Below are 26662 nucleotides of genomic sequence, written 5' to 3'. Positions count from 1 at the left end.
ATGCGCTCAGCAGATGGTGGAGAGCTTGGAGGGAGAGGGGGGATTGGGAGGGGAGGAGCTCAGAGAATAGACATATTTTAGAAAAATTCAAGTGACGCCATCGCATTTGGAGATGTCAGCCGTCATTATGTTCTATCTATCTATCTATCTATCTATGTAAATAGATATATAGGTATATAGATAGATAAATAGATAGATAGAAGGATAGATAGATACTGTGTGTGTATATATATATATATATATATATATATATATATATATATATATATATATATATATATATGTATATATATATATATATATATATATATATATATATATATATATATATTATATGTCATATGTACCATCATCATCATCATGATCATCATCCGAACCTCTTTTCCTACCCTAGGGCAGGGTGAGGAGTAGTATTGTCCAGACAGCCCAAATTTGCCCAGTCTAATGGGCCATGCTTCCATACACTCATCATTCAAGACCCCGGAATCCTCCTTCTATTGGATAAGGCAAAAACATTCACCACGTTCTGTAGTGTCACATAAAGGTATTCGATAGAGTCAATCTGGACGCTGCCAAGTTAAAAAGGAGTGCCAAATCCCGGATCATGCACTTCTTCTCTCAACATTTACCCAACCAGCTCGATCTCTTGTCACTTCCCTAGACTCACCGACTTCCAAACCTCTCTTCCTCACACACTCATCCACCATATCTTTTCACCTTCTCCTTCACCTACCGCGCCTCCTCCCTCCTTCAAATTCGCTCAGATATACCCTTTTCACCACTCTATTGTTATCCCTTCTCTCCACATGACCATACCATCTCAGTACACTCTCTTCGATTCTGGTGTCCACCGGCTTCCTCACTCCACATCTTTCACGAATCACATTATTTCCTATCCTATCCACCCTCTGTACTCCACATACATTCCCCAGCAGTCCCATCTCCACTGCTCTTACTACTGACTTTTCATTTTCATGCCACACCATAGTCTGACATCCATATGTTAAAGATGGCACTAACACTCCTTCATGTAAGCCTCGTGCAGCTGCAACACTCAAACCTCTGTTTCTTATCAAGGCCTTCATTGCACCAGCTACTTTTCTTCCTTATGTCATTCTACTTTCCACCTCTTTTGCACATTCTCCTTTCTTTTCTATCACTGTACCCAGATATTTGAACTCTCATCAATTCTAGTCTCTCTCCATTCACTGTAACATCGCACTGGGAGCCACCTTCTCTCTCAGGAATCATCACTTTACTCTTTCCTACATTTACTCTTAAGGCACGACACTTACAGACATCAGCAAAAGTCTGCACTAGCCTACCAGGTTCTTGTTCGGTATTTGCAAGAAGTACTGCATCAGCAGCATTCAACAGATTTGAGATATTCCATCCATCACCATTCATTACCAATGCCATCCCTCTCTCTGTTACTCGTGTTTTTACTTCTCTCATCACCCCATCCATATATAGATATTGAACAACACTGGGGCCATCACACAGTCTTGTCGCACGCCCACACCGATCGTGTTTGTTTGTTTGTTGATGATTCGCCCCACAAGAGAGGTGAGGACACGGGCAAACCAGAGAGCCCGTCAGAGATTGGCAGATGATAAGCAGACAAGGCAAAAAAAAAAAAGCAGGAGGAAAGGTTGGGATGACGATCAGACAGGCAGGAAGCAAGGCAAGAGAGATGGCAGTACAACAGGTGGTAAGCTGGTAGAGTAGATGGCGGGCAAGTTAGGAAAGCAGCCTGGTGGCAATGTACAGTAATTCAACATAGCTGCTCGATCTGGATCGGCTCTGATCTCCTCACGGATACTGACTTCCTGAGCAGGAGACAAGCTGTTGGAGATATAGGCCTCACGGATCTCCCGATAGAGCCGCCGATAGATGAATGGCAGGGTGTCGTATTCATCTATCGGGTCCATGAGGTTATTAAGAAGCTCCTGCAGGTCAGTATCTGTGGAAGCAGCCAGGTAGTCAGCTGAAGGAACAGCGGGAAGGAGTGCCTCAATGCGCCTTGCGACGATGGAAGGGTCTACCTGGCGCTGGGCGCCCTTCTTGTTCTTGTTTTTCTTCTTCTTCTTCTCCCGAGGTGGTAGGGGGGAAGATTTAGGAGAGACGCCGCCAGATGGTGAAGGTGGAGGCATCTCCACGACGTCAGGAGCAGATGGAAGGGGTGAGGAGGGGAGTTCCTCAACGCCCTGATGGATAGAGGGGACAGGAGAAGAAACCCTCTCCTCCTCAACTCCTGACGGGGGGAGGTGAACGTCGGCAACAGTCTCACTGTGGTCTTATTGCATGGCCTGTGACGGTGCTGGGTCGGTGATCGGAGGGTCGGCAGGGGTAGTAGAAGTGATGCCAGTCGCCCTGTTGAGAGGGGCATCCAGCTGCAGCCGATTCCGCGGTGTCGTGCGGGGAGGTGGTAGCTGCCGCCGCCGGGCCTGACGCTCTTGACGTGGGGGGAGACGTTTATCACGGGCGAAGCTTCGAGGAATGGCAAGGCGTGGTAGGCCGTTCTCCTCAAAGATTTGAGGGAGGACAGCCAAAACCGCCTTGTCACCCCCACTAAAAGCCTTGGCCGTCGCGATACACATCGCAACGACTGTGTTAGTGTCAGCAGAACTCCCAGGACCCCTCGGCCGGCGTCTCTGGGACGGGGGGCGTCGCCATGCATGGGCAGAGCCCTTCACAGCAACACCACCCGGCCCAGAGGCATCCCTAGCTTCGGGACTCTTGGCAGCCTGAACAACACGAAACTCCACCGTCTCCCCATCGCCAAGTGAGCGCTGGAAATGCCGTGGATTTGGTACAACGATCGCAGAAATATGTACGAAAACATCAGCACCAGAGTCCCGGCGCTTGATGAAACCGTAACACGCTCTCACGTTGAACCAATTCACGGTTCCCTGGATGGTAGTGGCTCCTGCCGGCATTGATCTGCTGCTGGGTGCCCCCCTCAACGGGTCGAAGGCGTGAGCAGATGAGCTACAAGTCTCGGTAAGCTCGGGCATGGTGGCGCCTGGCCAGGCCAAGCAGTGACAGTGGACCCACGCTGATCATGAACCATTCACTTAGATGCCCATTAACCCTTGCACATGCATTACTGTCATCTTTTAAACTCTTGACGGCGCCTAGCAGCTTACCATCTAAACCGTACATGCGCAAAACTTTCCACGATACGGTATACACACACACACACACACACACACACACACACACATATATATATATATATATATATATATAAAGTGATTAACTAGTATGGCGTTTATTGTTGTTATTATGAAGAGGATAATAATAGTTATGATAAATTAGAATATTTATAAAAATAGAAATCACTGGGAACAGTAGGTCTGTTCTGCGTCTCTGCCACCAGTGCTGGGAACGTTAGTAATAAAAAGTAGCGGCACTCCCATTCCCGTTACTAGCTCGAAAAAGTAGTGGCGTTAATGATTTCGCTACTTGATACGAAATGTAGCGGCGTTCCCGCTCCCGCTCCTGCTACCTTGGATGAGAAAAAGGTACACGAAGGAAAGGTTTACAAACATCAGTGATATACCAATACACTATATCCTGTGTTGATATTAGTCAGTCTGAGTGGTTATGTTGTGTACTAATAATGTCACTATATACTTATATTTAAAAAAAAAATCATATTCATGTCGATGTCACTTTAATGAAGCTTGGAGTCAAAGGCACAGAAAAAAGCTATTTACTGTATAATGTAACAAATGTTCTTTTACATTGTTACCTAGTATACCTACTGAAAGTAACTTACGTAAATAAAAGGAAAAATAATGTGGCCTACCATTTATATATATTATAGTGACTTATTATATTTTGAATGATACCTACTTAAGATATGTACTAAATCGAAAGTAAAAATGAACTGGGGCTTTCTTTTGAAGGCTATTTATACAATAGCAATTTTTTTTTTTTTTTTTTGCATTACTTTACACTGAAAGTAACATACTGGTTCGAAATAATAACGAAGTGAGTATGATTTGGTCTGAAAGAGAGTGAGGGAGAGAGCAGGGGTTAGACACGGGGATTGTTAGAGGTTTGTGTGTGTGTGTGTGTGTGTGTGTGTGTGTGTGTGTGTGTGTGTGTGTGTTAGCACTGCCTACATCTAAATTACTGATGTAATGTAAAACAAACATAATTAATTGACAGAATTGACGTTTAAGTACTTGGGTAGTGTGATGAGTAAGGATGGAGGTTTGGAGGGTGAAGTGCGTGAAAGGGTACAGCAGGGAAGAAAGGTTTCTGGTTCTTTGAAAGCAGTGATAAGAAACAGGGAAATGAGCATGGAAGTGAAAAAGTTACTATATGACAGTATTGTGATACCAACTCTAACGTACGGAAGCGAAGCTTGGACGTTGTTGGAAGGACACAAGTCAAGAGTGGGAGCAGTGGAAATGAGTTATTTAAGAGGAGCCTGTGGAGTCACATGGAGAGACAGGCTGACAAATGAGGATATAAAGGAGCGTTGTGGTGTTGATGTGGATGTAATAGGAAGCATTATGAGGAACACACTGAGGTAGTTTTGCCATGTGGAGAGGATAGAGGGTGAAAGACTGACGAAGAGAGTGTATGTGAGTGAGGTGGAGGGGGGAAGAGGGAGGGGGAGGCCGAGGATGAGATGGAGGGATGGGGTGGAGAGGTATATGAGAGAGGGGGGTGTGAGTTGGGAGCAGGACAGTGAAATGGCGGGGGACAGGGCGACTTGGAGGCGATTTGTTTGTGGCCACCCTAAACGGGATTGAGGCGTCTGGCAATAGATAGATAGATAGATAGACGAAAGTATTATATTTCGTCGTTAATAAATACAACCAAACCGTCGGCATATCTGTATGTACTCACCGACTCCAGACCAGTATTCGTAGCGTGAGTAGCGAGGAGCGTGGTAACGCGTGAGTACGGCCAAAAAGTAGCTGCGCTCTCAGTTCCGCTACTGGCTTAAAAAAGTAATGGCGTTACCACCATCGCTAGTAATAGCGGCGCGATTCCCAGCCTTGTCTGCCACCCATGGAAATTCCCCTCATGACCCACCTTCGGGTCGCGACCCATATTTTGATACGCACGGTGTGTCTGGTTGTGTGTGTGGACGCGTTTCCAAGCCACCCAGGAGGTAACGTCTTGGCTCGTTTTTTTTACAGTGGTGTCCCCGCCACGACCTGCAGTGAGAGCAGTCGAGCAGGCCTAGTCCACCGAGACAGAGAGGCTGTTTCTGTGTGTGTGTGTGTGTGTGTGTGTGTGTGTGTGTGTGTGTGTGTGTGTGTGTGTGTGTGTGTGTGTGTGTGTGTGTGGTAACTAAGTGAGGTCAGGTGACGCGTCATCGATCTGATCTCGGGCGACAGATCAACTGTGGCATTCTCGATCCAATCTTGGCCAATAGGTCCACCGTGACTCTTCGATCTGAACTAGTCCAGCATGTCATTTGGCAAATCCTAGATCTGATCTCGGCCAGTAGGGCCACTGGGCCTTTCTGATCCTGTCTACTTTGGCAGGTCAGTTGACATGTCCCCATTCTGATCTAAGCCAACAGGGCCACTGGGCCTCTTCGATCCGATCGAGTTCCTTAGGTTGACTGACCCTTCCTCGATCTGGTCTCGGCTAACAGGTCACCTAGAACGTATCTGAACTGGTCTCAGGCAACAGGTTACTTGGAACGTCCTTGATCTGGTCTCAGCCAAAAGGTCATCTGATTCGTTCTCGATGATCTCGTCCAGCAGGTTACCTGGGCCATTCTCGATCTGATCTTGTCCAACAAGTAACCTGGGCCGTTCTCGACCTGATCTAGGTCCACGGGTTCCCTGGGCCGTCCTCGACCTGCTCTCGTCCAACAAGTTTCCTGGCTTGTCCTCGATCTGACCTCGCCACAGAGGTTTCCTGGGCCGTCATCGATCTGATATCATCCAACAGGTTTCCTGGGCCGTCGTAGGTCAAATCTCGGTCAGCGGGTCAGCTGGTATGCCGCTCCGTGGTCTGATCTCGGGCAACAGGTGTTGGACAACAGGGCCTCACCGATCTGATCTCGAGCACCTCAGTAAGTGAGGAAACTGGCGTAAGTGCTGTAGCACTCCACCGAGAGGCGTCCTGAGGAACAAAGGTTGGATACAGGGTGGTCGTCACAACTACTACGAGAAGCCTCCTGATCTCTTACGCCTTTGTCCCTCTTCCCAGACACCTTGTATGGTTCCTCACGTGTGTGTGTGTGTGTGTGTGTGTGTGCTCTACTGCTAATAATCATAGCTTAATACGTCTCACACCTCAAACCAGTTATAGACACAATGGAACCACAATACCTGTTGTTTGTTGTCTGTACTTTGAAACTGATTTTTCTTGTCTCTAGTACCGCAAGGCTCTTACCAGGTAAATTCAAACGCCTGATATAGTAGCTAGAAAATAACATAGGTAAGATTTCTATAATTTTTGACCACACAAGTAATACGGATGAAGGTGGGAATTGTGTTTAGCCTGTGATATTGCAGTTGTTGTAGTGATAATTTTGATAGTGATGGTTATAGTAGTGATGACTATAGGATTACAATCGTAGTTGTGATATGACGATTATGGCAGTGGTAATTGTAGCAGTGATGCTTATGATAGTGGTAGCTGTAGTAGTGACGTCTATACTGATAGTGGCTCTAGTAGTAATAATGGTTGTACAGTAATAATAATGATGATAATATTAGTCGTAGTAATGGTGATTATGAAGGCTTTGGTAGCTGTGGTAGTTTTGGTAGCAGAAAATGTGATAAAACTGGTGCAGTTGTTGTGGTAGTGATGAGTATGATGCCTGTAATATTTGTGGTAGTGATGATTGTGATGATCGGTATAGCTGTATAGTGATTATGGTTTTAATGACAATTGACGTAGTGATGATTATGATGATAGTTTTAGATGCCATTTCTTTTCTTTTACTTTCACAGGACAGTATTATAGAGCAGTAATTCTCAGTTTTTGTTGTTGTTGTTGTTGGTGGTGGTGGTGACCTACCAAACGTTGGTGTGCGCCCTGAACCCGATCTTCCCCTAATCTTACACACACACACACACACACACACACACACACACACACACACACACACACACACACACACACACACACACAGAAGCAGAAGCAGCATCTCATTAACTGTTACTACAGATCCGTATTCCTTGCTGCTCTGTGATGCTGGGAGTAGGGCCTACATTTAGTCCGACTGATCCCAACACATCAATTATTCTAATGTTAGACATACACTACAAATCATATGTACTCATAATTAGACGTTAGACATGAATCAAACTTTGAGAAATACAAGATTTTCCCGTGAACTGGTTATGCATTAGAGGGAGTGAGAGAGTCTACCAGCCCGGTCATATGCGCTCAGCAGATGGTGGAGAGCTTGGAGGGAGAGGGGGGATTGGGAGGGGAGGAGCTTAGAGAATAGACATATTTTAGAAAAATTCAAGTGACGCCATCGCATTTGGAGATGTCAGCCGTCATATGTTCTATCTATCTATCTATCTATCTATGTAAATAGATATATAGGTATATAGATAGATAAATAGATAGATAGAAGGATAGATAGATACTGTGTGTATATATATATATATATATATATATATATATATATATATATATATATATATATATGTATATATATATATATATATATATATATATATATATATATATATATATATATATATATATATATATATATATATATATATATATATATATATATATATATATATATATATTATATGTCATATGTACCATCATCATCATCATGATCATCATCCGAACCTCTTTTCCTACCCTAGGGCAGGGTGAGGAGTAGTATTGTCCAGACAGCCCAAATTTGCCCAGTCTAATGGGCCATGCTTCCATACACTCATCATTCAAGACCCCGGAATCCTCCTTCTATTGGATAAGGCAAAAACATTCACCACGTTCTGTAGCGTCACATAAAGGTATTCGATAGAGTCAATCTGGACGCTGCCAAGTTAAAAAGGAGTGCCAAATCCCGGATCATGCACTTCTTCTCTCAACATTTACCCAGCCAGCTCGATCTCTTGTCACTTCCCTAGACTCACCGACTTCCAAACCTCTCTTCCTCACACACTCATCCACCATATCTTTTCACCTTCTCCTTCACCTACCGCGCCTCCTCCCTCCTTCAAATTCGCTCAGATATACCCTTTTCACCACTCTATTGTTATCCATTCTCTCCACATGACCATACCATCTCAGTACACTCTCTTCGATTCTGGTGTCCACCGGCTTCCTCACTCCACATCTTTCACGAATCACATTATTTCCTATCCTATCCACCCTCTGTACTCCACATACATTCCCCAGCAGTCCCATCTCCACTGCTCTTACTACTGACTTTTCATTTTCATGCCACACCATAGTCTCACATCCATATGTTAAAGATGGCACTAACACTCCGTCATGTAAGGCTCGTGCATCTGCAACACTCAAGCCTCTGTTTCTTATCAAGGCCTTCATTGCACCAGCTACTTTTCTTCCTTATGTCATTCTACTTTCCACCTCTTTTGCACATTCTCCTTTCTTTTCTATCACTGTACCCAGATATTTGAACTCTCACCAATTCCAGTCTCTCTCCATTCATTGTAATATCGTACTAGGAGTCACCTTCTCTCTCAGGAATCGTCAGTTTACTCTTTTCTACATTTACTCTTAAGACACGACGCTTACAGACATCAGCAAAAGTCTGCAGTAGCCTACCAGGTTCTTATCCGGTATGTGCAACCAGTACTGCATCAGCAGCATTCAACAGATTTGATATATTCCATCCATCACCATTCTTTACCAATGCCATCTCTCTCTCTGTTACTCGTGTTTTTACTTCTCTCATCACCCCATCCATATATATATATATATATATATATATATATATATATATATATATATATATATATATATATATATATATATATATATATATATATATATATATATATATTGAACAACACTGGGGCCATCACACAGTCTTGTCGCACGCCCACACCGATCATGAACCATTTACTTAGATGGCCATTAACCTTTACACATGCTTCACCACCATCATTTAAACTCTTGACGGCACCTAGCAGCTTATCATCTACACCGTACATGAGCAAAACTTTTCACGATACGGTATAAATATATATATATATATATATATATATATATATATATATATATATATATATATATATATATATATATATATGTGTGTGTGTGTGTGTGTGTGTGTGTGTGTGTGTGTGTGTGTGTGTGTGTGTGTGTGTGTGTATAAAGTGATGAACTACATTATGGCGTTTATTGTACAGTAGTTATTATGAAGAGCATAATAATATAGTTATGATAATTTAAGAATATTAGAAAAAAAAATAGAAATCACTGAAAATAGTAGTTCTTTTCTGCGTCTCTGCCACCCATGGAAATTTCCCTCACGACCCACCTTCGGGTCGCGACCCATATTTTGATACGGACTGTTATAAAGGTTCAGATAATAATTGCATATGTTATGTAGTATGTCTTTAAGTTATCATCCATATTACCACCAAAGTGCTTAGTAATAACTAGTATGATTCCGACATATAAGGTACAATGTCCTTATGTAGGTACAGTGCTGTTAATCCTTTCGTGGTCGGGACAACTCTAACATTGTATTCCAGTAATCGCCAGACGATTGTATTCAACTAAGAGCATACCACTGGGCATGAGTGTTAATAGCTTAATGAAAGATCGGTGGTATGGAATGTGGTCATTAAGGATGCATCCTCTCCAGCATTTAGGTCTCTGTTTTGAACCCTATCCTCAATTTAAACTTGGATTACCGAATAATTCCAGACCACAGATATGCAGAACGAGGTTTTGAGCCGCGGAGTCACTGGATCTGAGGTTCAGTCCATCAGCGATTCAAACAGTCTCGAGCGCGTGAGTTGACGGGAGATAGAGACTGGAAAGTGTCAACATGAATACCAGATTGTTCTTTCGAAACATTTCTACAGAAAGAAGAGTTTGTGCAGGGGAGACTATTGGTTAACATGTGTGATAGTGTCATTAAAATTAAATGTTCAACTTTCATGCCTACTCTTACGTTGAGAACGACGTGCAAGCATCAGCCTATTATAACCGCAACTATCACAGGACTTTGTCAGCTGCGCAGACAGTAGCCTATTTATACCGTACTTTTGTATAATAACATTTTTGTCATTTGTGCAGACAGTAGCCTATTATTGCCATACTTCTGTATCATAAAACTTTGCCACTTGTACAAACAGTAACCTATTATTACCGCTCATTTGTATCACACAACTGTCAGTTGTGCACACATGTAACCATTTACATATCACCGTGCGATGGTATCGCGGGGAGTGTCACAGAGAAGGGTAAGGGGTTTCATTTATATGAGCATTAAATTCTTCACTAATTCGCTTTTCATAATAACATTACGCGTCACTGAAGTTACTAATCATCCAGAAATAATAATTTCTTGCGCGATCATCCATTCATCGAACTTCAAAACAAAAGAGAAATTCGTTCAAAATCTTTCTGACTCCGTTTCTTCCATGCCTGATATTTATGTATATATCTAATTCTTCAAAATATTTTATTTTGTGTATGATAATATATAATTACTTCTGTTTTACTGTGTGCACGGTGCACACCGTGCCTTAACCCACCAGCTTATTAATAGGACATAAATTATGATCTCAGTTACTTCGGTGCACTTAGCCTAATCCAAGTCCTACACGCATACCCAATAAATAATACACACTGTTCATATCAATTATTTACGTTACTAGTACTGCAGCTACATTTCATACTGATGTAAATGCATAATATACCAACCATTGCTCCCTTAATGACAGGGAATCTTAAACACTGATATGATCGTAATAAGAGGGTTTGCCAGCGTCTGAAGCTATGACGTAAACAAACGCACAGTCACCTCTACCACAACCCGCCAACCAATGTACCAATTATCAGTTCTGGTAACTGTACCTACATACACCTTCACATGTCACCACTTCGATACTGCGCAGTCTATACTAATTACATGCTGGGGCTGTCTATTTCAAAACTAGAGCACTAGTATTAACTGGGGTGTTTCTATGACGTCGCTGGACCATGTGCAAGATCAGGAGTCTGTTTTAACGAAATTCAGTTCATTAGACTGAGCTTTGGCCCATCTGAAGATCGAACCAGCATCACTTCAGACCACAGACCACCTTTCTATGTGAGATAGACAGGTGTGGGTGAGACAGGTGTGAGGCAAGTGCGGACAAGTTAGGTATGGGTGAGATAGGTGTGGGTGTGTCTGGTGTGGGTGAGACAGGTGTGAATGAGATAGGTGTTAGTGAGACATGTGGGTGATAAGTGTGAATGAAACAGATGTGGGTGAGGCATGTGTGGATGAGACAGGTGTGTATGAGATAGGTGTTGGAGAGACAAGTGTTGCTGAGAGAGGTGTGGATGAGATAGGTTTGTGTGGGACAGGTGTGGCTGAGACAGGAGTGGGCGAGACGTGTGGATGACAGATTAAGTGGGATAGTTGTGCGTGAGACGTGTGTCGGTGATACAGGAATGGATGAGACAGGTGTGGATGAGAACATAAATGCAGCAGGTGTGGATGTGACAGGTGTGGCTGCTACAGGTGTGGATGAGAGTATAAGTGAGATAAGTATGGATGAAAGAAGCGTGAATGAGAGTATAAGATGGGCATGAGTGAAACAGGTGTGGGTGGGAATGAGTTAGGCAGGTGTGGGAAAGACAGTTGTGAGACAGGTGTGAGAGGCAAGGGTGGGTGAGACAGATGTGGATGAGAGTATGAGTGAGACAGGTGTGTGTGTGTGTGTGTGTGTGTGTGTGTGTGTGTGTGTGAGAGAGAGAGAGAGAGAGAGAGAGAGAGAGAGAGAGAGACTGGTGTGGGTGAGACAGGCTTGAATGCGAGTGAGAGTAAGAAAAATGCTGATGAGACAAGTGTGGGTGAGACAGGTGTGTGTGTGTGTGTGTGTGTGTGTGTGTGTGTGTGTGTGTAAAAGACGGAGGTGAGACAGGTGTGGGTGAGAGAGGTGTGAGTGCGACAGGTGTGGGTGAGATTAGCATGGAAGGGACAGGTGTGGGTGAGACAAGTGTGGGTAAGATTAGTGTGGAAGAGACAGGTGTGAGTGAGACAGGTGCGGATGAGACAGGTATGATGAAAAAGGTATGGGTGAGACAAGGTGTGGGAGAGACAGGTTTGGGAGAGGGAGAGGTCTGAGGTCCACACCCACATCACTGCTCCTTTACCCGGGGAACTAGTGTATTTAGGCCTCGCCTTTAACAATTTTTTTTTTTAGGCCCATAATATATTTTTGGATCCATAATTTGAATATACACTGCGGGGAAAAATGTAATTCACTGACTGTAGATGGCATAGGAGTTGAGTACTGTATAATATTTAATTACCCTCACATGCGGATTGATATAGACTTTAGCTGCATACTAACCATATTCTCATTAGCAAGGAGTAAAATTAATATCTCTCCATCCTGAATGCTAAGCTAAAGCAAGAAAATAACACTAGAGTATGGTGCTAGTCACGAAGAACTGCTATAGAAAGACTGTTTATTCATATCACTGTCTTATTCTGCCACTGAACTACAGGAAATAAGCTGCAAAAAGGCGATATCTCCCCCTAACTAAATGATGAGTCATACTTATATTTGGTGTTGGGTAATCTCAGATCATTTTGATGTGCTTAATGAAAAAAAAATATATATATATATGATACCAAGAATGTAAAAAAAAAAAAAAAAAAAAAACTTTCATGGCGAAAGCTTTGACTCAGAATAAAGACCTGCATGTCTTTTGCCAGCTTACGACAGACTTCATGAACAGTCACTGCAGTAAAAAAGTTAAAGAAATCATGGATATACCGTACTACATATGATTACTTAGTTCCGTATTTACTGATTTCCTGGGTGACTCTCCCACTGTTTCTGTTACCAGTATTATCACTTTTCTTATTGCTCTCCATTATCTTGCACTTAATTTATTTCCTCCGCTCTCTTTTACCTTCCTCCATATAGGTATATTATGGCTTGGTGCTAGTTCTTCATTGTTCTTTCCTCCCTTCCTTGGTTCCGTATTTATTCTTCACTACGATAACGCACTTTCTAGTTTATGATTGCTGACAGTAGACGATTTTGTTCAGCATACGGGAAACTTTTCGAACAGGAGGAGTTGAATATAACCTTCACTGATCCCTGCAATATTAATTCAGTTAAGTTATATGGACGTAACAAGAATGAATTATACCCATTTTACTCTAAGATCTCAATATTATCTCTTCATCTTTAATACCCAGTTGAAGCAATAGATTAACGTTTGAAATTGGTACTAGTTGCGAGGAAGTGCTATGGTAGGGATGTAGAGCTGTAGCATTGTCTCTTTCTGCCACTGACCCTTGTGAGATTAGCTACACGGAGACTAAAAGCTGAAACAAGTTAAGGTAAAATAGGAATAGAAAATTGGTTCTCATGGTAAAGGGGTTCACTTCTGGAATCGTATCACCCAGATAAGGGCTTTAAATTTAGAAACCTTAATCCAAAGCTCACACATAATAAGGTAGCTCTTCATACACCGGGAATTTCTTGAGGATAGGTTAGTTGCAGGATGCTTCAGAAATTTTAAACCCATATCCTCTCTCAACCTGTGTAATATTACAAGCAGAAGTTTGATGGCAATTTCCTGCCAGCACTGTATCTTGCCTTCCTTGTTTATCATTCCTCCACGAGAGTTAGATGATATCCTTTCCTCTCGTATTCTTATACTATGGGCTTCCCATTGCAATCACAGAACAAAATTTCGTGCAGTACCTTTCATCTCCACAGCCGGGGGAAAAGTGGGATGGTTGTTTTGGTGTTTGGTGGTTTTGTACCCATCTCTTAGAGGTTAGTCGCTCGTCTTTTTATACTTACTTAGCTATACTGTCATTTAAAAGGTCTTCTTCGAAAATATGAGAAAACTGTCTTGCGATATCAGTCTCAAGTACTTATATATAGTAATTTTCACTACTATCGGCCAAGAAAATAAACAAATAAAATAAAAGCGTGAATGTACAACGACGAACGTTAGTAAGAAGAACGACAAGAAATTGATAAAAGCGGTTCATTTTCCATTCGGGAAACTTAAATACATCATCGAATTCAATGGGATAAACTATCGCAATATACAAGTGTTCGTGGGCTCTTCGGGCCCCTCGCACTAGCTCCTGCTGAGGGCTCTCGCGTTTATGTGCTGTTCTAGTGTAACGTTGTCACTTGGATTTTTTGTAGTTAACCAATTGATTGTGTTATTTGCAGCTTCGGGAATGGACCGCAAGTTGTTCGAACGCAAGTCCGAAATACTTTAGTTATACCTGTGGGCAAAAAAAAATCTACGGAGATCCTATGCCCGGCGCCAGGAGCTTCATTATTTTTGGTCAAAATGTGATCGCTTATTTCATATAGTAAAGGTTTTTCAATCGTGATGGGACCAAGTTTTTTCACATCAGCGAATTTTTTGCGATATCTGTGCCAATTTTGGTGCGATTTGAAAGTGTAGTTTCGGCTGCCCAAAGCACACACACACACACACACACACACACACACACACACACACACACACACACACACACACACACACGGCTACTGCTATAGTATATTAGAAAGAAACACAAGTTGTGGTGAAAACAGTACTGCTGATCGCCTTCGCCAATGATCTTTTACCTTCTTCATCAATTCCTTTGAAGATGCTTCCTGGTGTAACCATTCAGGATTAAAGCTTTGCCCGCAACTCGTGTTTCTCTACATCACCCTCCTAAAACTGATCTTTCTTGAATTTCTCTACCATGACTAGCATGACACGATAATTATCATCCAGTTGCTTAAGTTCTGTACATTCATCCGTATAGCTGGATTTAGTCGGTGTCCAATGCATTAATCAAATTACGTGAACAGTAATAGTGTTTGACTTAAAATATAGCTTAACATTTGTGTGTGTGTGGGGGGGGGGTGCGTCTTAAAAACAGTGATCTTCAATACGTGTGTCAGTGGGTGACTGTAAGTGCACGGATGCATAAATGTTTAGCGAATGTTTGTGCCTGTGTTCAAAAGTGTCGATCTGTTCCTGTGTGTGTGTGTGTGTGTGTGTGTGTGTGTGTGTGTGTGTGTGTGTAAGCGCGCATGACACAGTTCACTGTCGCATATACGAGTACTTCTTTACTATGTAGATTTTCTAATAGAATAATTTTTGAAAGAGGCTCTTCTCCACCCCCTACTGGGAAGTTGATGGCAGCAGGAGAGACTAAACCAAGGAGCCAAGAGAGACAGTGACCAGACTGATCATTTCCCTTTCGCAACTAAGGTTTGCTTATGTAGGAGGTATGCTTGATCCTAAAAACATTGGTGCACATCTCACACGAAACAATCTGACGCTTCAGATGGTGGTTTTTGTAAAATGGTCAGTGATACCAACCAGCGTTGTTAAACCTGATTTCACGAGGATATTGTATGTGACATTTCGAGGTCAGTATTCCTGTTATAAATATAATCAGATAGTAATAGATTTGTCGTTTTGGGTCATCAGTAGTTGTACTGCTCATTTAGTTTCGCCTCCCTCCTTAGCGATAGATTAGGAGCTGGTGTACAGGAGACAGAATGATTTTTTCCTTGTCCTTCCTGTTCATTGTCCTTCCTGAAGAACAATATTTTAGTTACACGATAAATTTCCTCCGAAATTAACTGTTTTGCAGGGTGGGCAAGGAAAGGAGTTCGCTATTTTTTATGGTTTGTTCTTTCTGTAAAAAACAATTCTGGCTTACGAGAGGGAGCTGGTTGTAAGTTTGTTGATGAATACGAATGTACGGTCCGGATTTGCGAACAAAATTACGACCAACCCCCTCTCGGAACTCAGATTTGTTTTTGCCGGAAGGCTAAGGGGTAAAGATTCTTCTCAGGTCCCCTTTTCTTTCTGCCAAAATGAATCCTTGGTACTAGAGGGAAATTATCATAGCCGTATGGTTATTCAGGATAAACCAGGAAAGGAGAGTTCGTGATTTCCCCACATCTAATTATTCCTTCAAAAGCAAATTTATGTTAACCTATGGCAGGGAATCGATCGTAAATATGTTCCTAAATCCTACCCAACAACTTTAGTCGCTACTGCAAATTATGGTCATGAGAGTTACTGTACATGCTCAAAAGCAAAGAACTAATGAGGTGAATATTTTCAATTCTCACTTGGAACAACTATTACATCACCAACGTAGATACTTGGCCTAAGCTTTTACAGACACAGAATACATCTGATCTGTACTAACCAGGGTCGATCTGATGGACCTTGATTTATCTGAAATAACTTTTTTTTTTTTTTCTTTTTAATAAGAGAACACAGGAAGGAAAAACAAATGAATTTAAAAAAATAATCCATACACCAGATTATTGGTGTCCTCTGTTCATATAATATCTGTAACAGTTACACTTGAACAGCTGTGGGTTGAAGTTTGGAGGGAAACAACTCTGAGGAAGCGAGTTCCACAGAGATGCAGTTTGGGGAATGAAAGAATTCTGATAGGAAGAAATTCTGCAATATGGCTGAGTGACATTCCAGTCATGAGCGCTACCAGATGCCCGTGTAGCACGAGGGAAGGCATGGAGAGGTGGCACCGTGGACGCAACTTTGTCTGAGCATTTGCCATAAAAATATCTGTAAAATAATGCAAGGGAGGCAACATTCCTTCTTACTTGTAGGGGAGATAGTTTATTTGTAATGGCAGGGTTGTTCATAATACTAACAGCTTTGTTCTGAATTTTGTCTAGTTGTTTTAATGCAAGCTCTCCACAAGGGTGAGCAATATTCAAGCTGAGAGCACACATGACTCTTTTAAATTATAGCTAACTGCTCGTCAGTGAAGAAGTTACGGACTCAGTACAATAATCCAAGTTTCTTTGAGGCGGCTTTAGCACGTGATATAACATGAGAGGTCCAGCTAAGGGCGTTGTTAAGTGAGACGCCGAGAATTTCAATACTTTTGGAGATGGGAATATTAATAACACTGAAGGTAATGTGCGAATCTGGCAATATCTGTCTAGTAGTAAATTGTATACATTTAGTTTTACTAGCATTAAATGAGACAAGGTTGTTTTGTCCCCATTCACTGATCGTTGATAGGTCTTGATTTATGGAGATGGCTGTACTGAGGTGAGAGGTAGAGATATTAGACTTTGGAAATGGGTGTCTGAGTGTGAATGAACTATGTAGTGTTGAGTCATCTGCATATGAGTGGATGGGATTGTGGGTGACAGATAAGAGATCATTAATATGAACTAGGAACTGGGTTGGCACCAGAGCTGATCCCTGTGGCACATTGGCATTAATTGAGTGGAAACTGGAATATACATCATCTACTTTTACTCTTATTTTCCTGTCACTAAGATATGAGGAAATCAAAGGAACAAAAGACGTTAGACCATAGCAAGGGAGCTTGGACAGCAGGGAACAGTGCCATACTCCGTCGAAAGCTTTAGAAATATTAAGGGCTACTGCATGAGTTTCTCCATGTAGGTCAATTGATTGATGGATGGTATAAGTTAGGAGATTGAGTATGTCAATGGTAGATCTTTCGTGGCGTAAATCGTATTGTCTATCACTAATTAAGTTGTTGGATTCATGATGTTTAACAATGTGCTTATTAATTAAAGTTTCAAATACCTTACCAAGAGAAGATGTGACAACTATTTGCCTGTAATCAGAGGGGTCAGAGGAACTTCCTTTCTTCGGAATTGGGTGGATATTGGCTTCTTTCCATGAATTTGGGAATGAAGAAGTACGTATGCATAGTCTGAATAATTTAGTTAGAACAGAGGCAAGTTCAGGGGAACACTTTTTCAAAACAATTGGCGGAATTCCATCTGGGCCTAGAGCTTTGTTGGTAGGTAAATTGTCTAGGATGGATTTTACGTATCTTGTCTGTATTTTAAGTGGGGCAATTTCGGGAGAGTCAAGTTCTAGTACTGGGACATTCTGGCTGGCATCCTCTATGGTGGAATTTCTGGCAAATGTACTGGCAAAAATATCTGCTTTCCCACGCGGGTCATTTGTAATGTTGCCATCTGAAGATTTTAGTGGGGGAATGGAAGATGACTTGCTAAAGTTATTATTGAAAGAATTAAGAGTTGACCAGAATATTCTATTGTCTTTTGGGTTGTTAAGTAGTTTTCATGCTTGCTTTTGAAGAAAGTTTGATTTAGCTAGATTTATTACAGCTTTTGCATGATTTCTAGCAATTTTAAATTGTGAGAGTGATTCAGATGTTTTTGATTTTAAGTAAGAGTTATATGCTAATGACTTCTGGGCTGTTGCTCTGGCACAGTTGCCATCAAACCACTTTGGAGAGTTCGATCTTCTAGTGAACTGTTGAACTTGGTATGAATTAATCCATACTAGCTAGTATTAAGTCGCAAATGTGGGACTGAGAAGAATTGGGATTACTAGTGAAGAAAGACTGCCATGGAATGTCAGCAAGATAATTTCTAAATACATCCCAGTTTGCCCTATCAAAGTGCCATCGGGTCACCCTGACAGGTTCAGAACGGGGAGGTGTGAGGGGGTTAACTAATGAGGCTTTGATGAGATTGTGGTCGGGGGATCCAAGTGGTGACAGTATCTCTATCCTGTATTGATCTGGATTATTTGTCAAGAATAAATCCAAGAGATGGGCATTATGGTTAGGATTATCAGGTATTCTGGTTGGTTGCTTTACCAGCTGGGTGAGAGTAAAAGATTCTGCAAACAGCTCGCACTCTAGACCAGCATCGTCAGTCCTGGCAGAATGCAATAATCGTTCAACATTATGTATGTTAAAATCACCCAAAATGGTAATTTCGGTGCTAAGGGCAAGGTTAAGGTTACTTAACTGTGTGGATATGGAATCAAATACACTGGGTTCCAAAGAAGCACTGGGGGAGCGATAGACTACACAAATATATTTGGTAATATTTTGACAATTTAGTTTATACAATGAATAATCAAAACTGGATGAAGTGAAGTTTAAAATAGTGTCAAGTTCATATTGAGATTTGATATAACAACAGGCCTCGACTGAGAGACTTGTAGCTGAAATGAAGTAGAACAACTGGAATTGATCTTAGGTGACCTGTATGATGTGAATGGGCCTGTAATTGTCCGATTAAGGTATCCTTGATTTAGGTGGACGTAAGCTGGCTTAAATGCATCTGATCTGATCTGACAGAACCTGATGGAAAATCCCTCATTTGCTCAGTTAAAAAGACCTTTGCATACCTATGCCATGAATATTCCTTTTTTCTTTTCATATAGCTTTCACGTGCGGACCTCTCTTGTAAACAAAAACATCAAATGACACTCCATTATCATTACATCATCTCAGAATATTTGAAATGTTTCTCAAATTAATAAAAGCGTGACACGAATAGTACGTAAGGATTATACAAAGTAAACAATCTTAACAATTATAGATATAGTTTTTGTCCTGACTGCGGAGTTTAATAAAGCAGACACACGATGCATGCTAGAGAGCCACGACCAGGAAAAATTCTTTAGAGAAGGACACAACAGTTCTGGACAGCGACAGTGAGCGCGGACGGTTGCCAATGAGTCTAGGGCCGAAGTAAGTTTAGCTGTCCACAACACAGACAACAAAACTGGACTGCCACTGGCTCTTGTTCTTCGTACAGTACGTGTCCCCGTGTTGTGTGATCACAGCAGTTAGTTCCCTGGGCTCTGTTGTCGCTGTACTGTCCTACTTCACATGTCGCTTCTAAATTTCAGACTGGATTCCTTGGGCAAGTTCCTCGTCGCTCTGCCCTTCGATTCTCTTTCATCGAAGGCGTGGTATTCAAAGTTGCTCCTCCTTGGTTCTGGCAATCTCCCTATTGTATGGACCCCTATCCTGAGGCTCAGTGTAGACTGGCGATCAAAGAATCGCCCTTTTGAAAGAAGATGCGCCTGTGGGTAGCATGACACATTCCTCATCTGAACTGACACTCCCCTCTATGGATCACCGGTCATCTCCGACTGCTGACCTTTTCCTTCTGCAATGCCTCGGCGACTTTTCATGGTTACCGTGTGGTGTCCTTAACCCACCGGATCCCAGGGGTGCTGGGCGAGGCATGGCACTGGGTGGGTACTAAGCGTACCGCCCTCCGCCTATAGGCTCATAATCGCAAAGCTCATAGGTCCCTACCCGGGGGTTCCCTACTCTATAAAGACTTGAAAAATCCCAGTCCTGTCCAATATTCCGGACACCGGGCTCCAATGGGTTAATGTACTGATGTTTATGTTTGCGCCGCAGTTGGTACTAAGTCAGCATCTTATATGATCTCTTCTCTCCCTTTCTCCCCTTTCTCCAGCTATCTTTTTGCACTGTCCTCTCATCCCCTTTATATGTCGTCCCAAAAACTATAATGTCTGTCCATCGAGAGATACAGATATAATTATATGAAATAAAAATAAATTGTACAACAAAATAGGCCTTAGTGAAAGACACCACACACACACACACACACACACACACACACACACACACACACACACACACACACACACACACACACACACACACACACACACACACACACTCACACACACACACACACACAGTCTAATACACGTGTAGTCATAAACAGAATCGCCAGCCTTATAATCCTCTAATCATGCATCAGTTCATGGTCATTTAGTAGAAAGGCTGAATAGTTAAGTAGCGTCCTGACCCAGATATCACGACCGAGACACATAAAACAACTTGCGACTTTCTTCTCGTCACTAAGACTCGTTGTTGCAGGAGATGTGAGAGTGTTCTGCACTTTCCTCTGCTTATCTGTCCGGTAAATACAAATCTTAGTTATGATGAGAAATAATCGTAAATGTGTTTGTAAATCATGGTTCAGATGGTGCGAACTGGGGACGGGATGAGGACGGGTGGAAAGGCAATGGGAAAACGGTTCTTGGTGATGGTAATGGTGGTGGTGGTAGGGGTGATGGTGGTGGTAGTAGAAGTGGAGATGGTGGTAATGGTAGGGGCTGTGGCATTGGTCATAGTGGTAGTGGCTGGCGTGGTTGTGGTGGAAATGATAATGGTCGTGTAGTGGAGGTGGTGGTCGTAGTGGTAGAAGTGGTAGTGATGGTAGTAGTGGTAACGGTGGCAAAGGTAAAGGTGGAGGTGTGGTGGTGTAGTAGTAACAGGGATGGTGATGACAGTGTTGGTAGTCGTCGCAGTGGTAGTGGTAGTGACTAGTGATGGTGGGGTAGCAGCAGAGGTGATGGTAGTGACAGGCGTAATGATTGTCGTGGCAGGGCTGGGGTTGGTAGGGATGGTAACAAGAATTAGGGCAAGAGTTGGTAGGAATGTTAACAGGGAATCAGGGCAGGGGTTGGTAGGGATGGTAGCAGGAAAGACGGTAACTTACGGGACGATAAAAGTGAGAGTGTTAGTGGCAGCAGAGGCAGGTAGGCTGGTGAAATTGTTGTTGTTGGTTGTGATGGCAAAGGTGGTGGTACTGTAAGTGGTTGTAGGGGTTGTGATTGTGGGAATGGTGTTGGTAATGCTGGTGGTACTGTAGTGATTTGGTGGTAGGGGAGAGGGTTGGTACTGAGTGTGATGATGGTAGTGGTGAGGTGTCAGTGATAGTGGTGGTGGGATGGTGCTGGTGACAGTGGCAGGGGTGGTGTTAATGGTGGTGCTGAGGCAATGGAGTAGTGGTAGTGATGTCAGTGGTGGTGGTGTGGTATCTGTGATAGTGGTGGTGGTAGGGGAGTAGTGGTGATGTGGTTTCCATGGTGGTGGTGGGGTTGTAGGGTGGTGGTGTGGTGCGGTGTTAATGGTGCAAGTGGTGGTTGTGAAGGAGTGGTGGTGGTGTCATTAGTGGTGGTGTCAGCGGTGGTGGTGGTGGCAATGCTAGTGGTGGTAGTGGTGTCAGTGATGGTGGTGGTATAGTGGTGGTGTCAGGATGGTGGTGGTATGGAGGTGGTGTCAGTGATGGTGGTGGTATGGTAGTCGTGTCAGTGATGGTGGTGGAATGGTAGTGATGTTAGTGATGGTGGGGGTATGGTAGTGGTGTCGGTGATGGCGGTGGTATGGTAGTGGTGTCAGTGATGGTGGTGGTATGGCAGTGGTGTGATGCGATGTGGTGTCAGTGGTGATGGTGTCAGCGGTGAGTGGGTAGTGTGGTGACAGTGGTGGTGGAGGCGGGGTGGTGCTATTGTGTCAGTGGTGGTGGAGGCGGGGTGGTGCTATGGTGTCAGTGGTGGTGGAGGCGGGGTGATGCTATGGTGTCAGTGGTGGTGGAGCCAGGGTAGTACTATGGTGTCAGTTGTGGAGGAGGCGGGGTGGTGATGTGGTGTCAGTGGTGGAGGAGGAGGGGTGGTGATGTGGTGCCCAGTGGTGCCCTGTCTGCCACATATGAACACATCGAGGCCAGGGAGAGGGAGGGAAGGGTTGGTTGGCGAGTGGCAGGGAGGAAGAGGAGGAGCCACGGACCCTACCCTCCTCACTTCCCTACCTCGCTTGCTCCAGTTGTCAGATAACTCCTGTGGCAGCGGACGTGGTGTTCTCGCAAGATTAGGAGGCTCTATTGCATGTTTTCCTCAGTGACTTAACTTTGCATAGTGTACCTCAGTCTCTTCGAATCTGATGACGTGCTCCTTCTTTCAATCTTGCCACCTCTAGGCGATTTTATCTAACTAATAAGAGGTTTTTGATATAGAGGGTTAGGTACAGCTATCACTAACCCTTTCACTACAAAATTTTCTCCTCGTAGTTCAATGAAATCATCGGAAGGTAGAACTGAAGGGGTTAATAATCTCTTCTTCGTTACATGCTTCATTTTAATATCAATATAATTCGCATAATTAACACACGGGTACACGGGAGACTAATAAGTTCCCAAAATGAGGTGCTAGAGAGCCTCCTAAACCCACGAGAATACCACCCAGAGGCTTATAGAGGATACACGTGACTCTCCGCACACGTCGTGGTATCAGTGATTGATAATCCTGTGTCACGTCACAAAGTGTTAAATAGAGGCCTGCTAGTTTAAAACGTAATATAAAATGCATGTGCTTTAAATGTGGCATCACGAGTATTTGAGTGGGTTACAAGGAATGTGGAGAGAAATTAATGCAATTATGGTAGTGAACTGAGTGTGCAAGACAAATCAACACATCTTGACCCAGTTATGGGGGTGCAGCAAGATGTCGCTTGGCAGTTTCAGTGATCACCACTGAGAGCGTGGTGTCGTTGAATGATGGTGGCAGGAATGTGCAGTGTAAAAGTTGTTGTATTCTCACGATATCACCATTTTGTAAAGCTGTACCTAGAGAAGAGTTCTGATATTATAATAATGATCTGTGAAAATTAACACTGGAGTATAGAGTACGCGAGTATTGACAACTAGTGGTGGTAAGAGCTACCCTGCAGGTTTTTCTCTCTCTCGTCAACACGTGGTAGCAACCCCGTGTCTTAACCTGTATGACCAGTGAAACCCGACCACCGTGGGGGATCAGCAATTCGACTTAAAAAATTATTTAACATCATTACAGAGACAATATGCACAGATCTTCTCTTCGCCATTTCTTCACTTGCTCCTTCTTCTGAGAAACTGATATAAAGTTTTGAGACTATCCTCGTCGATGATTCTTTAACTTTCATATAAATGCACATTTTTAGGGAGAAAGTCGAAGACAATTTTGAAAAACATGTCCCCAGCTATTGGATTCTCTGCAAGTAAAAACTGTGGAACTACCGAGTCCCTTATATTACGTCCAAATAGCACACACACACACACACACACACACACACACACACACACACATGTATATATCTATATCTATATCTATCTATCTATCTATCTATTGATGACAAGGACACAGCATCGTCATTATTGTGATAAAGTGATAATCGAATTGACATGCTGATAGGGGACGATGGCCAGCTCTAAGCAGATCAAGCTCTGTCAGTGACCAGTAGTGAATTTCGACACTAAATGTAATTTCTACATGGAGGTACTCCAGTGCAACATTCCATCCAATAATCATGGCCCTGGCTAAATAATCTTCGGAGCCTTAGCATTTTGCTCGAGCAAGGTCGTAATTTAAGTGCTTTTCATGTCCTCTGCATTTGATGACCTTTTACCCCTGACTTGGCGGATGTAGGTCATGCATATACGAAGCACACTTGTAGTATCATTAACGTCTATAAGCAGGCAAAGTTTCATCCTCCCACTGAGGAGCTAGTGAACCTGAAATTTGTGGAATGGTCAACCAGAGGTAAAACTTCTAGGTGGTGCTTCCAGCGACTGGAAGTGAGTTTCAACACTAAACGTCATTTTTGTATGGAGGTACTTCAGTGCAACATTCCAACCAAGAATCATGGCCCTGGCTCAACAATGTTCGGATCCTTAGCATTTCGTGAGAGCATAATCGTGATTTTAACTATTTTTTGCAATTGATGACCTTTGCCCCCTGACCTGGCCAATGTAGCACATAGGCATACGTAGAAAGCTGTAGTGCTAGTCAATGTCTATAAGCATGGAAGCTTTCATTCAGTTCCATTGAGCCACTGGGTAACAAGGGGGGTATTTATGAAAACCGGTACTGGATGCTAGGGAGGCTGAGGCCAATCTTCGCGGGGTTGCCACTCGAAAACTAGAGGAGAGAGAGGGAAATAGATGGCACATTTCTAATAGGGAATAACCTGAAGATTACCCCTTAAGAAGTTGGAGCTTTCTACGCCCATTAGTAATGCTTCTACAGCTCAAAACGTGAAAAGTAGGAAAAAGGAGGGTTTTCGGCGTTGCCATGAAACGAGCAGTTGCCTAGCAATCAAAATCTTGCCGACACAACTGGTTCATAGGCTGGTCATTGTATCCAGGTTTGGTCAGAAGCTGTTAATTCTGAAGGGTAGAAGTGCCTGCCACAGCTATGCAAGAACGAAGAATACTAGAAAGAAAGAAAACGCGGTTAATAATAAGGGCAGCATGGAGCTGGCCAAAAGTTGTTGGCGCTGGTAAGGACTGGAGTTCTATCCTCAGGATGCAATACTGTATGAACATGTCCGGTACAGGTATATTTCAGAAAAAAACAAAAAAAAAAACTCTGGCAAAGAGGTAGTGATATAGCAAAGAATACCATAGTCAGCACAACTGTACAACAGTGTGCTCACATACACGTAAAGGGCCGTTCCGGTATCAATGTATCAGTGCTTTGTCGCAGCACTGTATATGTAGCGATACCTCGCTACTGACAGAATTTACAGCACTGTGGCTGTCTCATAAACCTCTCTATTATTCTAGGTTATAGCTGAACACGTGACAGGAAGATGGGTGAAACGTACGAGTATATTCGTATAGTTTATTCCTCTGCCCCTGAGTGAGCAACGGTAGCTCTAACGGAAGCTTCAGTAACTACAGAAGTATTGTCACCGGTTGACATTAAATCTTTGTCAAAAGAAAGAATTTTTAAAGATAATATAATGTGTAAAACTGATCAATATTAAATTATACACAATCCATCGGGCCACTGTTACACACTAATCTATAATAATTTTTAAAAAGCAGAACACCATACGTCAAAGGACCATCATCTTATAAGCTTAGGAGACTTTGTATGACTTCTTCCTTAGGGATATATACTTCTTATATTACACCTTAATGTGTTTCTTATTCATATCTCTCTAGTATCCAGATGGTTTATTATCACCGACAAAGTACAAGATACTGAGGTGTGCCGTAAGCTCAGAATAAACTGCTGAGTAGGATGTGTCAAGAAATATGCAAAGCCGCTTGAAATATGATTCATACTTGCATCACCTCAGCCAGCTCTTTCTCCACCCTGCCTCACCCTTCCGCCTGTATTCACCAATCCTGTTATTTTTAGTCACCCTAGAGATTCCGTAGCGCCTATTCCCAGCGACTTATTTTGCATATTACACCACAGCATTCCCCCGTATGTTGCTGATATCTTTTAAATAGCAACATCGTTTACAGTGATAAAATGCAAGAGGATAATAAGGTGTAATGTGAGTGATGAATCGCTTAGAAAGAGATGTTACGAAACCTCCAGAGCCACCCAGAATACTGTCTTAATCATTACCTCATCTAATCATTTTCACACCTCAATTACCACATGTCTCCCTAAACTAAGTGAACTCATCCAGCTGTGTCAGCAATAAATAATAAGCGTTCGTCGACCACATACTTGCGTCGTGAGGGCTTAACCATCAGTCTGCATAAACATCGAAGCAGCAGTTGAAACGGCCTATTATGAAGCACGAATAATTAGGAGCAAATTTTTCTAGTGGTCATGTATAGTCTCTTCATATTTAACTAGTTCCTTTATATTCATCTCCGAATGTTGGAGATGAACGTTTTATATAGACAGTTATATAGACAGATAGATAGATAGATATACAAATAAAGAGATAGATCTCAATTCCTTCTCATTCCTCCGACAAGAGGACGGTGGTCAGCAGAAAGGCAAATTCGGTCTATATAGTCCAGCAGGCTCATGTCAAGATGGACCTAGCGCAACAACAACAGCAATAACAACGTTCATTTCGACCCCATCGGGTTAATACGAGTCCATT

General features: G+C 42.7%; 1 protein-coding gene across 6 annotated transcripts in view; it reads left to right on the top strand.

Moving 5' to 3' along the window:
• The window catches only part of LOC145416791 (ras-related protein Rab-29-like), a 163935-nt gene that overhangs the window by 80253 nt on the left and 57020 nt on the right, over positions 1 to 26662 (top strand). The window contains exon 1 of one of the 6 annotated variants that reach the window (XM_080285714.1): positions 22580 to 23054. The exons of 3 other annotated variants lie outside the window; for them this stretch is intronic. The gene's annotated coding sequence lies outside the window, so the exon portion shown is untranslated. Of the gene's footprint in view, positions 1 to 22579; positions 23055 to 23085; positions 23121 to 26662 lie in introns of those variants that run through there. 2 more of the 6 variants (XM_080285716.1, XM_080285715.1) reach the window with 2 other exon arrangements.

This window comes from Coenobita brevimanus, chromosome 107 (assembly GCF_032717465.1).
Source record: "Coenobita brevimanus isolate Jiangsu-jjx chromosome 107, ASM3271746v2, whole genome shotgun sequence".
Taxonomy (NCBI): domain Eukaryota; kingdom Metazoa; phylum Arthropoda; class Malacostraca; order Decapoda; family Coenobitidae; genus Coenobita; species Coenobita brevimanus.
The sequence above is the reverse complement of the archived record's forward strand: the minus strand, read 5'-3'. Positions and strand labels throughout refer to the sequence as shown.